The 13361-nt window shown below is 41.3% G+C and overlaps 1 pseudogene; it reads left to right on the forward strand.

The window, feature by feature from the left end:
• Positions 1-13361, forward strand: part of LOC146441980 (chloride channel protein B-like) — a 76166-nt pseudogene continuing 62805 nt past the window's right edge.

Genomic DNA, 13361 nt, shown 5'->3' on the forward strand with positions numbered 1-13361 from the left:
ATGGAGACCTTGGCTTCCCTGGCATCTCTGAATGAAACAGTGGTGGGGTCCCAGCCAGGAGCTCTGGTCAGGTGCCTGCTTTTCTTGCCTGGGTTCTGCTTCCTTTTGCTCCATTTTAAACATGCAATAGGATTTATTAAGCCAAATTTTTGTGCAAGCAGAAATTAGCAGTTTAATCTCAAAACAACAAAACATTTTTGTGCTTAAACACAAAACTAAGGTCTGAGCTTCTGTTTGCGAAGCACTTACCAGATTTTACATTATAAATATACATAATCATAAGTAAGACTCCTGTAAGTAAGACTCCTGCTGTTCCTTAATTCACCTTTGACTAGAGGGATTTAACTGATCACACAGTGTGTATTTGTTGGCAGATAACTTCAATATGGATGTATTGGTGGTAGATACTTTCTTTACGGATATGGGGAAATAAATGTAACATTAACTTTTCTAATGCATTAACTGTTGCTTGTAGCTTTTCACGCACTCTCCAGCAACAAGTATTTTCTGCAGTCTTTGGTTTCCACCTAGATCAATTCTCTTTAACTCATTCTCTTTTTTGACAGATTGCTGGTTGCCAGGTCTGCAATTTGCATAGTACTTTTCAAATCTCTAGAATGAAATGCCTGACAGAGTTGGCAAAAAAACCCAGTCATGGTGTAAGAAATTGGACTTAGGTCATTGCTATATCCTGACATGGATGTGCTCCCTGCCCTGGGCAGTATTTCCTTCGTGATGTGTGTTTTTACATTTGAGAAGTGCAAGCAGTGGGCTACAAGAAAACTTCCAGGATTGCAAAACCATAGATCCAAAAGACTTTCTTTTGGGTAATTTGCATGTGGCTTGTGTAAAGAACTTTTCTTCTCTCTTGCCCTTTAGTACTCACTAACTGACAACCAGGAAATATTTGTTTCTTCATTGCCTGGCAAAGAGAAGGCTTTGGGGTGACCTAGTTGTGGCCTTGCAGTACCTGAAGGGAGCCTACAAGAAAGGTGGAGAGAGACTGTTTATAAGAGCATGTAGTGACAGGGCAAAGGGGAATGGCATCAAACTGACAGAAGCTAGGTTGAGATTAGCTACTAGGAACAAATTGTTCACTGTGAGGGTGGTGAGGCACTGGAACAAGTTGCACAGAGAAGCTGTAGATGCCCCATCCCTGGAAGTGTTCAAGGCCAGGCTGGATGGGGATTTGAGCAACCTGGTCTAGTGAAAGGCGTCCCTGTGCATCATAGAGGAGTTGCCACTAGATGGTCTTTAAGGTCCCTTCCAACCCAAACCATTCTATGGTTCTGTGATTCTATGATTATTTGAGATTATTTGCCAAATTGGTCCAAATTCCAGTTAGTGGAGACCAGCAGAAATCCTTTTGTACTCTTTCTTTGGTGACCAAAGTCACCCCTTGGAAGTGGCAAACCATGAGCATGCTGCTGAATTTGATTCACAGTAAATATTTGACATGCATTGAGTCTTTTTCTCCTTTGATTAAGCTGCCAATTTGCAAACTGCTTTGGGTAAAGCATCCAAGCTGTAGTACCTTTGGGAGAGAGCACCTGGTAGCCCATGAGAGTTTGGCCTTCACATGGCAAGGTTTATACGAAGTGACTACAAGAGAAAACGTACAGGTAAACTTACCTTAAATAGTGTTGCCATTAAATTGCTGCTAAAGCTATGTGTGATTTGGACACTTCAGGGAGATGCCTGACAGCAGAAGGAATTAAGAAAATGTTATTTATTGTTTCTGTACACTGGAAAATATTCTGAACGTAGAAGGGGGCCAAGGGATTAAAACCATAATTTGTAAATTCTTATGTCTTTGCTCTCACAAATTATTGAATACGCAAAAAGGAATTATTAACTTCTCAATGTATACAAGTTAAAAGGGAGAGACTTGGCAGAAGTTTTGGGGGGAATGTTCTCTTACTGAGACTTCTTGAAATAAATTGTGATTAATTTTTAAAATACAATTAATTTTTGAAATCACTGTTAAAAAGTAATTAATTTTTAGGATTTTTTTTCTCTTAGCATAATCTGCAGGAACCACGTGTCTGAATCTCCACAGGCCTGCTCTAGTCCTAGATAACACTAGAAATAAATCAGTCATTATTATTGGTGCACAGTTATTATTAGAAGTGTAGGTTTAGGAAAGAGAGAAACTGGAGGTAGAAGTTTGCACATTTATATGATGGGTGCTCAGTGCACTACTTGCAGTTGAAGGAAACAGGGATTACTTTGAAATGTGTTCAGAGTGCTGTACCAAATGCTTAATTACTGGGTCACGTAAATTATTTTGATATGGCATCAAGCAGTTGGCATCTGAGAGCAGACTGTAATTCTACTTGTATATTAAAAAAACCCCAAAATCCAAATCCAAAAAATCCAACTGTGTTCCTTACCCAAATGAAAATGGCTTTCACCTGAAGGTAGACCATTGTTGAATGTACACTTCTAAAAGAGATTGGCAAGAACAGCCTGTTGCTCAGGCAGTCACAGTTAATAATCAAAATGCTCTAAAAATGGAATTTGTGTGTTTGTGAGAGGGAGCGTGGCAAATAATCCTGTGTTGTGGTCTGAGAGTTTTTATGTGTCTTTATGTTTCTAGAGCAGAGTGGGATCGATGGCTGCTGATGGGGCTAATTGGAGCAGCAGTGGGGGTGCTGGGGGTTTTGATTTATCAGATAATTAACTCTCTCATCAAACTGAAATGGAACCTGGTGGAAAATTACCTGCAGGTGAGCAAGAGAAGGAGTGACATTTTCTGTGTTTGTTCATTAGAAAATCCACAGTGCCACGTTTTAACTGAAGGTGCTGCCTTCGATGTGGGTGTGGAGATCAGATCCCCTGCAGTCCTTTAGGTACACATGCACTGGTGCCCTTTCCTCCAGCTTAGCCTGTAGTACAGTTTAATAACTGATTTTGTTCCTGTTACAGGATCAATGAAAGCAATCTTTAACATACCGTGGCCTTCTTCTTTCTGCTTGTCCGCCAGGGGCATGCACTGCTTTAGGTATGGGGGATATCCAAGGGAAGGGATTAACTTTCATTAAGGTATTTAGTGAGTGTGGACCTGGTATCTGACATGATATTATTGATTACATGATATTATTTCTTTCTGTATCTTGGGTAGCTATATTTTCAGTAACAGATTATTGTGGAATTATTAATGTGTCCTTGATGGCTATCATCATTTCTGTGATAATTGGAATGGTGGTGGTAACAATCACTGAATGACTAAAACCAATGTAAATGTTAAGGCATCTCTGACCCTGATTCAGCTGTAGAAAGAAGCAGGCAGTAAAATTTTCACTTGGCTTGTGATAGCTATGGTAGATTGTATAAATATTGAAGAGCTTCTTGTGAAAAGCCTTTTGAACTATTGTTCCAGCTGAATCCTGGCTAGGGAGGGTCAGGTGTCCTTTCAGCTGGTGCTGGGGGGAGCCTTTAAAACCATCAAGCCCTGCATGCAGCCAGCAGCAGTTTGTGCAGAAGGAGGCCAGGGTCTGGGCTGACAGGGCTTGTTGTGGAGCAGCAGTGGCAGGGAGTTGCCAGAGGTGGTCCCCAGCACTTGGCAGAGAAACTACCCCTGAATCCCTGACTCAGCAGAGGCCACAGCCCAGAGCAAGCTGCTGAAGAGGGTGCAGTGGCACGAAGTCCGGCCAGAGGCTGCTCCTCATGGGTGTACCCCAGGGGTCAATCCTGGGGTCAAATACTGTTGGATATTTTCACTAATTACCTGGATGATGAATGTTGTGGTGCACCCTCAGCAAACTTGCAGACAAAAGTAAAAATGGAAGGAAGCAGTGCTTGATAGACCGTGACTGTGGTGCCAACAGCCTCCTGGGCTGCATTCAGAGTGTTATCAGCAGGCTGAAGGAAGTGATCCTTCTCTCTTCCAGGTGAGGCCACACCTGGAGTACTGGGTCTAATTCTGGGCTCTCCCATGCAATGGAGACATGGATGTGTCCTCTGGTGTTCTATGGAATTCAGATAATGGAATAATACTGCCAAATGCTGAAGGACAGATTGCAATCACTTCACAGAAATGCAAGGGGAGAGTTATTCTGCAGAACAGATGGAAGCTGAATATATCAGAGGAAATATTAAAAAATGAACAAGTTTAGGTTTTCCATGAGGAAAGCATATATAATCCTCTTGGAATATTGCTTCCCTCTTTTTTATATACAAACTATGCATATGTTTATAAAATATATAAACAGTGGGTAAATACACATGCATATGTGTATATATGCATTTGTATGTATATACAAGCATGTGTGTATATATACACACTAAAGTATAAGTAAATAATACATGGAGAGAAACCACACTTTGACTCCAGGTCATCACAACAACTGTTACACACACTGTTGGTCCTGTTGTATTATAAAATCTGTCCTATTGTATTATTAACACAGAAGGACAGGAGGTAAGCTCTGACATCAGTATTAACATGTCATTCCTGCCCTGGCAGATCTTCCTATCTAAATACTCCTTCAGCTGCGGATGGGCAAAACTCTCTGTGTGCACTTTGCTTTGCTGTTTGGCTGGGCTGCACGATGCATTTACAAAATCCTTGGTGGGCCATGCTGCTGGGAAGGCTGCAACACTGTGACCTCAGAAATGCCAGGGATGTGCTTGACCTGCACCCACAATGTGTCACAGCTGAGCCCTGTGGAAGGCAGTGAAGTACGTGGGAGTTGAGGAGTTCTGAAGGCAGCATGGCTGTGGTCAGCCCAAACACAAACAAACCAACCAAAAACCCGGGGTGACAAAAACATGTGTTTTGAATGTGAGAATGCCTAGTATGAGAGATGTCCTTCTGGTTAAAAATAAAGCAGGAAACAGCTTGCTCATGTATATTCTGTCTGCTAATAATAGCTGCAAGTTCATGAAGGTAATTACTGACCTAAGTCTTTGAAGGCTTCATTCAGGCAAAATGCCTGGAGACACCAGATAGTGCTTTTTTGTGCATATTCTTGTGGTCCTTGAACCCTGTCTCTGACCTGAAAAGGGTCTTGATGAGTAACAACATTTCCTTTATAGTGTTTTCTAGAGATGGGCAAAAAGTCCTGGAGAAAAACCCCATGACTTGACTCTGAAACTCATCATTCACCTTACACATATTTACACTCTTCTTTCTAAAGAGCCTGTGCTGCTTGTTTCGGTTTTTCATTATCGTATGTGTTCTGCCTGTAGAGATTTGTAGTACAAAAGATGACTGAAAAGCAGGACCTGGTTTGTGGGTGCTGATGACCTGGCTGTATGTGCTGCTGTCTGGGCTGGTGGTTCTCTCTCTGGGTTCTGTACTGGCAAGTTTTAGGTCTCCTATGCAACAAGTCAGTAACACTGTGATAAACCAAATCTCTTACTCTTCCACATACTGGTTGTTTCAGTATTTTATTAAAAAAAAAAAAGCTTTGATTATACAACCCCATTGGAGAGGTCCTTCCTTGGCCTTCAGCCTAAACCCAGATTCCACCACCTGTAACTTGTATAAAAGTGTCTGGGGTGAAATCAGTGGTGGTGGCGATGCAATTTACACTTAGCATGTGGTGTTTATAAAATAAATACAAGTGGCAGCTGGTATAACTCATGAAAACTCAGTGTTTGGCAGGGGCCTAAGCCAAAGACCATCAGTCCATATAAAAGTTCCTGTTGGTTTTAGATTGATCATTTGGCTGTTCTGTGTGGGTATTGCATGTGGCCCAGGTTAGTACTTTTATGAGGCACCAAAGCTAAAACACTGAGCCTTTCTGTCATTTACTATCCTTCTGTGTTCAATTTAATTATAGACAGGCAATTAACAGCATAGGTGAGAGAAAAAGTGAATGTTTTACTAGACTTACCCCGAAATCCAGCAACAGTAGGAAAAGGGAGTTTGCTGCTATACATACAATAACCGATCAGGTTTAAGCTTTCTAAAGACTGAACTGACTGGATGAATCACAGGAGTTCACATGTACAGCCTGCCCCACAGACAGCCTGTGCAAAGAGAAGAGGCTGATGGGCTTCAGGCATCAAGATGGAGGCTGGGGTTTGGGACATGGGCCCTTGTCAGTTGTTTTCCTCTCTCATTAGCCCCAGTATCCATATAGTAACACTGTCAGGAGCTGGAATTTTTGTACATTGCCAGAAGTTATATGTGCATCTATGTTGTCTGTTAATTTTGCAGAAGTTTGTTTTTTGTGAACACAGCAAGGTGAGGGTCACACTGAAAAATGCATCCAAAAGATGCATATAACATATCAACATCTAATAATTGCTGACTTTTTTTTTTTCCTTTCCCCTTTGCAGTTCTTTTGCCCAGCAGCTTCACTGTCTGCCTAGCCAGAAATCAATCATTGGATATTTGAATTGCAGTTCTATTCACCATCTTTCTAACATCATGGCATTTTTAGGCACATTTCTGTCATGTATGCTGGATGTAGCCTACTGGCTCCTCTGGGAGCCAGAAGGTCCCATGATCCATTTGGGGTGAGAAATAGCAGACAATGTCAAAGCTATCAGGCTGAGGGTATGGCTTTGCAACATCTGTCCCAGTGGTAGCACTGGCTTAAAAATACCCTGCACTGGGAGCTCTTTTCACCTGTGCTGTTTCCCATCCCTTTCGCATTAGCACAACCATTCATGCCATGCAGTGAAGGAAAGGATTTGTTTGCTGTGTGTTTTAAATACTGGCATTATTCCCTAGTATGTTTCCTTGAGCGATGTTCAGCAAAGCAGTTATCTGGACAACTGCAGTCAGTTTTGTTTCTCAAAAGCCACTTGCCATGCAGCCATGGCCTGCTGGCTGCTTTACATCTCGTGTAACTGCTTTTACCTGTGCAAAGTCTGTATAAAAATAAAGCCAGTCTCAAGTGGATTCACACAACAGGGACAGTAATGTCACAGCCACCTGCAGAAGTGCTCTAAGTGGCTGTGCAAGGCACAGACTGATGGGGTCTGTGTTTCCAGCTTGGGACCAGGTGCTGCTCTGCAGGTGGCAGATTGCAAGCTGCTTGCTGTTCGTGCAGTAGTGTTACACTATGTTTCTAGGTGGGGAAAAGTAGACTTTATAGTCTTTTTGAAGGACAATGTTTTTATGCCTTCTGCTTATGTACAAAGGAAGGGAATCCCCATCACCCTGTTCCTGGGCCCTGTGAGGGGGATAGAGGAGGCTTGCTCGGTCCTCCTCTGTAGGCAGAGCAGATCTTAAAATTTACTATGTTGCAATACAAGTGAACTTGGTAACTTCAGGCCAGATCTTGGGATTTTTTGTTTGTTTTGGAAATTGACATAATTTCCTTTATTCATCATTTAGAGGAGAATCCTGCTGCCCTTCATTATCTATCTGGAACCATATCTTGAATAGAGATGGTAAAATTGGTCTCTGCTAATAGGATATAGATTGTTTGTTGGCTGTTTTGCTGTTTTATTTCTGATCCTTTTTGGGTTTGGAAAGTGTTCATCCTTGAGGTTTGTTCTCCCCTCTTCACCACCCTGGCCAAGCATATCTTCCTCCCCACCAACCACTCACATTTTCTCTTGCTCTGTGGGTTTATACTTATTTATTTGTTTGCACAGAGGTGCAGCACCCTAGGGGGTGACTCAGATGTTCAAAAATAGGAGCACATGGTTAGTCAGAGGTGGCCACAAACCTTCTAGACAATGCTTCCCAAGGGTTAGCTCTCCCTTTTGGTTTCTTTTGTTTTCTTTGCTTTCAGACATTTGTCTCCAGGAGCTCAGAGACTGCAGCTGTGATTTCTTTTTTTCCTTTGTGCTGGGTTGGTAACAGTGATTTGTGAGCCAAAGAGTTGAATCATATTTCCATGAATAAAGTCATCACAGTATCAACGTGATGCCTTTTCAAAACATAGGAATTAAGAGCTAGTTTAATTTAATTTAGTTGGAAACCTCCACCATTTTTATTAAACATAAACACACGTAAGTTGCTAAAAGCCTCTGAGAGATTTATTAAGGCTCCTAATTTAAGTCTTGTAGAAAAGTCTTCCAAGATTATACAATGAATATATTTTTCATTCCACTAAGGGTTTGGATTTTTTTTCCCATTTAAATGTAACTTGAAGTGCTGCCTGGGAACACACTGTAATAATTTAAATCATCACACGTCTCCTGGTAGAAGTAGAGCTGTTCTGGCTGCCGTGCTTGTTAACCTGGGAACAGATGATTGAAATGATGGGCTCTAGTCTGATGTGTCACCACACTTGGGCAGACATTAACATGCAGTTCTTCAAATGCATTTCATGGACTACCATCATAACACTCTTTGCAAAAGAGACATTTAAGTCTCTGCGTCAAGAACCTGAAAGTCTTTACTAGCTTCCTCCTTTATGTCAACGGGACTTTGCATATTTAAAAGACGTGTTCAGCATTTTCCATGTTTAAATCTTTGTTGAATAATGTTGAAACCAATCTGGGTTTGCTGCTGCATGCCAGCTAAGGCTCTGTCCTCCTCTGCCTTTAACTGATTTATGAATTATTTACCAAAGAGTGCTCTCAATTATACAACATCACTTTTACTGCTCTCCTGGGTCATGGCCTGAGCCAGCTGCAGTTGGACACTGTTGGCATCCACCTCCCAGTCTTCACCAGGTTTTGGAATTCAGCCGTTAAGTAGGTGATGGGCAGAGATGTGGGGCTTTGTGAGGCCACCTTGCCACTGCCCTCGATGCCCCAGGGGTGTCTGGTGAGTCACTGGTGAGCCCATTGCATCTGGAAAGGAAACAGAGATGCTGCACCAGCAATCTTACAGTGTTCCTGCCATTTGTCACTTTGGAATGGGGAAAAAGCCACCCACTCTAATTAAAAGAAAGTTGTTTAATTAAACAACCTTAAAGTTCTTTAATTAAAAGAAAGTTCACAAGTTGTTTAATACATAATACAGAAAACCTTTTCCCACTGCTTTCTGGGTTATATAAGGAGGGAGAAAAAGGCAGGATTTTTACACATGGACTTCATCCTTAAGTTAATGATGCTGTCCCAGGAAAAAGGAGGTTATGGCGATTGCCCAATATGCACAGGGGGTCCTTGCTTTATTTTTGGAGTTTTGAAGAAGTGAATTGTTTGTGACAATAGTCTGGCTCTTCTCTGCTCATGTGTGTCTGTGAGATAATGCTGGTAAACTCTTTCTTGTGAACAGTTCTACTGAAATTAATGAGATTAGTTTCCAGGAAAAGAAACTGCAACCAATTTATATCTTCTGGATGGTATTTATGGTCATCTTGACATACAAAACCATGGGGTTTTTTTTAAGTAAGAATAAAAACCAAAAAATCCTGTGTGTTAATTTCCTAAAAAAATAGAGTTCAAATGAACAGTCACATGTGAACTATGTGTAGCTTAAAAGTAAATCAAAAAGCATCAAAAGGAAGATGTGGGATCTCCTTTGCCTTTAGCCTTTTAAGATCAGTCATTTAAATAAATCTGAGATGTGTTGGTTAAACAAAATGTTACTCATGGAAGAAATCAGCAATTGTGGTAAGAAAAGTAGAGAAAATGTTTGTTTTTCTGTGCAGGATCCAGTTACAGTATTATTAGAAAGAAGCACTAGCTTGCAGTCAGGAACCATCCTGGGGGAAGCAGGTTGTATGGAAGTGCCCTTCACAGAGAGGGCAGAGACAAATGTCAGTTTAAATAAGACCTCACTTCTTTGCAAAGACCAAGAGGACAAACCCCCCCTCCCCTGGCACCTTCTGGTGCTGAGTGGGCTCAAGAGATGTACCCTCCCCAGGTACAGTCACAGACAGAGCAGAAACCCAGCAAGAATTAGGCTGTTGAAAGCACTTAAGGCATTTCTCCTTTGGGGAGCTCTACTGGATGTGTTGGAACTATCCAGTGTCATTGCTGGTACCACTGATGGGACACACAGCATGCACAGCTGGCTGGAGCAAGAACTTGGAGATGTCCAAGGAAAGCTTGCCCAGGTTTTACTGAGCCATGAACCTCTTGAGTTCTCTGTTACTGGAAACAATGTCACTGGGAAATTATCACATGTAAGTAAAAATCCATGCACAAAAATGTCTTAACATTTGTGAGCTGGGAAATATCAGACATGAAGTTTCCTGTGTGACTTTACTGGTGAGCTTTGTTAAGGGCTTTGTCACATGACCTCTTAAATTTTTTCCCTTATTTTCTCTCCATTATCCTCACTGCCACCTGTCCTTGTACTGATAAAACTTATGAAGACTACACAGAAGTTAAAAGGGCCTACAGATATTTAGAGATGACTCTGATCTGTTCTTTTTTTTTTCCCTGAGAACTTGCTGTTTGTTAATATTTAAAATACTCAAGTGTTTTTTACACTCATTGACTTCAGCTAGTACTGAATGCACAGCATGTTTACATATTACCCCTGAGGTGTCAGGTAGCACATCCAGAGGATGCAAGTTTTATAAGCTTTAAAGCACTATTGATTAGTTCATTAGATATATCAGCATCAAGTAGTCCCACAAAGGCTGGACTTTATTCTAATTTTCTAAGGCAGAATTGAAGCATAATTTTATTTCCTTTTTCTAAATTCTTCCCTCTGTTTTTTACGCTGTGGCCTCCCTTAAAAATGTAACATTTGTCTGATGCAGGATATTGTTTTAATAGAATGAAATGGGTGTTTTGGGAAGAAAATTACGTTGTGTGTGGGAAAATATATAATATAAATGTTTAAAGGAAGACTGTCCATTAATGCCTTTTCCTACAATACTATAATTATTTTCCTTTCTCTTTTTCCTCTTTTTATTTTTCATTACCAGAACTGGCTCACAGTGCAGATCTCTGCTGTTTGAGCTCCTAGTGCTTCTTACAGCAATGGAATTGCTCCTTAGGGCATATGTGGGCTGCACACCTTTACAGGGAGGGAGATCCTTAAGGCATATATGTTCCACGTGGGTTTCTCAGACATTTACAGGCTGAGGCAGCATGCTTAGCCTGCAGGCTCCAGGGCTGTACTCTTATTTTCTGGTGAATCCCAAGCTTTCTTACCATATTTTCACTGCAGTATTTCACTCCTATTAGTGCACTGTTCCAAGATGGGAAATGGCACATCTGCTTGTTCTTGGGCTGTTTGGTGCTAGCTCAGCAGCTCACTGTCACGTGATACCCGTGGTACCCAAAGGATGCTACAGGGTTGAGGATTTTGTCAAGGGAAACATGTCTGAACTCCATTGTAGAGATGCAAGGCACAATATTAACTCCAAAATATACCAGCAGGCTTTGAGAGGAAATTACATTTAGGGTGGTTTTTGTTTCCACTTTTGTTTCCCCCGTTATTCACATTTTGTCTCTTCCACCTGTGGCAGGCACTGTTTCATTACAGATGGTGCAGGAGCAGGCACAGGTTTGGTATTTCATGCTGTCAATGGCAGACTCTTGTTCTTCTTAGAAGTGGGACATCAGGCTGGCCTGGCAAACCTGATGGCTTCTCTTCTCTCTTCTCTTCTCTTCTCTTCTCTTCTCTTCTCTTCTCTTCTCTTCTCTTCTCTTCTCTTCTCTTCTCTTCTCTCTCTTCTCTTCTCTTCTTCTCTTCTCTTCTCTTCTCTTCTCTTCTCTTCTCTTCTCTTCTCTTCTCTTCTCTTCTCTTCTCTTCTCTTCTCTTCTCTTCTCTTCTCTTCTTCTTTCTCTTCTCTTCTCTTTCTCTTCCTCTCTTCTCTTCTCTCTCTCTTCTCTTCTCTCCTCTCTTCTCCTCTCTTCTCTTCTCTTCTCTTCTCTTCTCTTCTCTCTCCTCTCTTCTCTTCTCTTCTCTTCTCTTCTCTTCTCTTCTCTCCTCTCCTCTCCTCTCCTCTCCTCTCCTCTCCTCTCCTCTCCTCTCCTCTCCTCTCCGTTTGTTTACAGGGGTAATTTTGGATTTTTTGAAGCAGGGAAAAGAATTTTATTATGGGTATGTGTGGGTGTGGGAGGAAATAGAGGCAGGGGTTTAGGCTTGTCGCTTTCAGTGTTTTTGGTGAGGGAGTATCTAAGAAGGGGGACTGAGAATGGGGAAAGCTAGGATATGTACAGTTACCAGATGAGTGGGTATGGAAACCTTCACACTTTACATCTGGAAATCACTTAAATACAACAGAGCTGTTTTGTTGTAAATTACAGAGAACAGACAAGGCATCTGTTTTCTTATTAGCTGTTGATAAGATAATTTTCTTTGTTGGTGCTGGATAGAAGAGGATACTTCAAAGTAAAGGAAAAAGCAGAGAAGCTCTTAAATAGGCTGTACTCTCCTTCTGTGGTTGCTCGAGCTCGCCATTGTTGCTGCAAGCATTGCTGTACTGTGCCCTTGTTCCTTGGTGCTTACAGATTAAACACTTGAAAAGATGTAATCACTGTTTGTTCCTAGTTGCAAAATGGAGGTGACCTTCAGCCTCAGCTACCTTTGCTTTATTTCTTCTGGCATGACACATCCTTTTACCTTATGTCCACCTAAAAGTTGTTTTTTTTTTTTCGTGTCTTTCATCCATTTTCATTGCTCATGATGATGATGATTCAATAGCGATATGAAAATATCAGGATCTTCACTTCTTCTGGCCTAAATGCCCTTCTTTGTATTTGACTTGGAGATCAATTAGAGAGCTAGAAATAGACTCCTGGTATTCTGAATTCCTATCCACTTTTTGCTACTTTTTACTATAGGTAATTTTTTCCTAAAGTAATTGCCCAATCACTTTCATTGATCTCTGAATTTCCTCTGGCTTATATCACTCTAGCAGTGCAGAAACTAATGATCATGGCATTGTTCACTTTTAGCTGTACCTTGGCTGGGAAAATGGGCAACATTTCTTGTGTACATGCTCCCTGATATATTTGCTTTACCACAAATTTAGCTGGGGAAAGTGGAGAAGACACTGGGTTTCCACCCAAATCCTTTTGTGGGAGCAACTCATAGTACAGGTCCCCAGACAGCTGCAGTCACAGGCCAAGAAGATAAAAATTCGTGGCAGAAAGGTGAGACTACAGGGGCAGGGAAGAGGTCAAGCCTTCTGAAGCCAGAGTCATTGCTGAAACCAAAATATTGTGTAAAGAACAGCTGCATGCGCAGGGGGAAGTAGATTGACTTTGGTTGCTATTTTACAATAAGCTTTGCTCTTTTAACACTCGGTTGAGGATGTTTTCTGAAAAGAGCAGTGGATTCTGTCTCCTATCTTCTCTTAGTGTTGCTTGAGGGAAAAGTTAGTTAAAATTATTAACAACATAACTTCTGACAGAGTCCAACGAGGTTTTGGCTCTCAGTGTGATACAGATAAGCAGAAATATTTTCATTTCACTGAACATGAGGCTCAGGGGAAATTTTGTTTCTTGTATATTTTGTGGCATTAACAAAACACAGTTTACAGTGGATAAACTGAGTTGAAAGCTTGTGGGTTATGTTTCTCAAGAATTTATAT

Source organism: Lichenostomus cassidix, chromosome 2 (assembly GCF_008360975.1).
Source record: "Lichenostomus cassidix isolate B80296 chromosome 2, HeHo_3.0, whole genome shotgun sequence".
NCBI lineage: Eukaryota > Metazoa > Chordata > Aves > Passeriformes > Meliphagidae > Lichenostomus > Lichenostomus cassidix.